General features: G+C 31.6%; 1 long non-coding RNA gene across 2 annotated transcripts in view; it reads right to left on the bottom strand.

Moving 5' to 3' along the window:
- LOC106880769 (uncharacterized) overlaps nt 1-2,500 on the bottom strand; it is a 27,455-nt gene that overhangs the window by 16,989 nt on the left and 7,966 nt on the right. For both annotated transcript variants that reach the window (XR_016238808.1, XR_016238807.1), the window contains exon 3: nt 1,041-1,267. This is a non-coding gene — a long non-coding RNA (uncharacterized LOC106880769). The remainder of the gene's footprint in view (nt 1-1,040; nt 1,268-2,500) is intronic.

A 2,500-nucleotide genomic window follows, 5' to 3' on the forward strand; every position in this document is an offset into this window, starting at 1 on the left:
TAAAACAATTTAAGTCCTGGAGTCGATTTCTTCGAGTAAGGACCCTTCAGGGCGGTGCCTCAGCATGGCCACAGTCTAATGACTGAAACAGGTCAGAGATAAAGATATATATACACACACACATATATATATATATATATATATATATATATATATATATATATTAGGGTAAAGTATACATGTACGTTTTTAGCATTTACTTACTCGTGGGTGCTTTAGGGAATTTAATTACGAAATAAACCTATAAGTATCGAATATGTAGCTATGGCAATGCGTATTAGACACCAGGCTTACATAAACGTAAAGGAAAACGGTTTTAGTTTCCACGAGAAGGATAACATTTCAAGAGAAATCTAACACTATTGTATTAATAACATAGACAAATACAGGTATATCAAATATCATACAACTTAAATTCATGTTTATTAAAATTGTCTAGTCCTCTACAGGTTGTGTCATAATTGTTAAAGGCAATTGAGACTAACTCCATATGAGAAAAGAAGATAATCTGGCAAGAAACAAGAATTCTCCAAAGTTAACATGCTATTAAGGAAAAAGACAGATTTATTGTCTGGTGATAAGAGGACAGTTGCGTACACATGTTCCCGCCTCAGTAGGACATCATCAGCACTATTGTCCTACCCTACCTTCAGAAGCCAAGGGATATGGATATATGCAAAGAATAGTACACATTTATGGCCTAAGTAATTTGCTTATACTATGAAAAATGAGCTACGAAAAATAACTTAGAGCAACCAGTCGCATGTATTGAACAACACAGACAAATACTGGTTTATAAGATATCATCAACATAAATTCTTGATTTATCAAAATTATCTCTGCCTCTAGAGGTTATGTCACAAGTGCTAAATGACAATTGAGACCGGATCCATATGGAAAGAGTATAGGCAATCTCACGAATGAAGTATTTTCTGAAATTGACGTACAATTACAGAAAAGATAGGCTTACTGTTTGGTGATAAGAGGAAAATCGTGGATAGACGTTTCTGTCTCTATAGGCGTCATCAAAACCTACTTACCTTCATTCGGAACAATTCTGGTCCTTTTATACTGATTTTCATTTTGGGCAACACCGAGTATTTTTCCATGCTGGGTGGAAGTGTGGATTGTATGATTTGTTCTTTCCTTTTCTTTTTTTTTCTGTCTTTGATTACTCTTTCACCTGCCTCTTTCCATTTCTCTCTCTATTTTTCTTCTTAAGTATTTAGATTTGCGTTCATAGATGAGGTGTGTTTCCATCATAACGCTATGGAGACAGGCAATTAGCATCATCATTATGGATTTTTGTGATTCGGAAAAGATTGACATTTGTATGTATGTACGTATGTATTATGTATGTATGTATGTATGTATGTATGTATGTATGTATCAATGTGTGTGTGTGTGTGTGTGTGTGTGTGTGTGTGTGTGTGTGTGTGTGTGTGTGTGTAGTTGACTCATTAGCTAAGACTCATAACACAAGAAATAAACATAAAGAAAATAACCCTGAAAACGGGGAAGAAAGGGTCATCTTTAGTAATAAGGAAATAGCGAAAGGTCTTGAAAATGAAACATGTGATTGTTCCAATAAAAATAGAAATAAATGTCCATTAAGAAATTTTTGTAGAGAAAAAGTATAATATATAGGTGTTAAGTATCGTCAGAGGGGCAGGATTACTACTATATAGGCTCCACGGAAAATCATCTAAAAAGCAGGATAGCCAACCATGAAAGTACTTTTAGAGACAAGAGGAAAGAAATTAGCACTAGATTAAGTAGATTAATTTGGGAAATTCAGGGCAAAATAAGGAATATACACTGAAGTGGAAAGTAATGAGCAGGGCAAAAATCTTATAGGAATGGAAGCAAAAGGTATGACATATGCGTTGAGAAAATTTTCCAGATCATTACATTCAAGCACAAATTAATCAACAATTAAAGAGAAAGAGGATTTTGTTGCCCACATAGGATTAAATATACGTTTAATAAATTCAAATAAATAAAATTAAATAGGCATTATTGGAATAGATATACAGCTAGTAATTTCATATAAATATAATTAAATAGGCATTATGTGAATAAATAAATATCTAGAAATATATCAATAGAGGAATACACATTGAAACTCTTACTGTTACCTGATGCATTAAGATAAATAATTTAACAATTATATTAAATAAATGAGGGATAGAGAATTTGTTACATTCATAAGGGAAAAGAAATATATGTATGTATAAATATATATATATATGTACATATGTGTGTGTATATGCATGTATATATATATATGTATATATATATATGTGTGTGTGCATATATATTTATGTATACATATACACGTGTGTGTATGTATGTATATATATATGTGTATATATATGCGTGTGCATATATATTTATGTATATATATACATGTGTGTATGCGTGTGTGTGGATGTGTGTATGTGTGTATGCATGTATGTATATATTTAATAAATTATATTTAAATAAACACTCCGGGAAT

Source organism: Octopus bimaculoides, chromosome 2 (assembly GCF_046866305.1).
Source record: "Octopus bimaculoides isolate indiv1 chromosome 2, ASM4686630v1, whole genome shotgun sequence".
Taxonomy (NCBI): domain Eukaryota; kingdom Metazoa; phylum Mollusca; class Cephalopoda; order Octopoda; family Octopodidae; genus Octopus; species Octopus bimaculoides.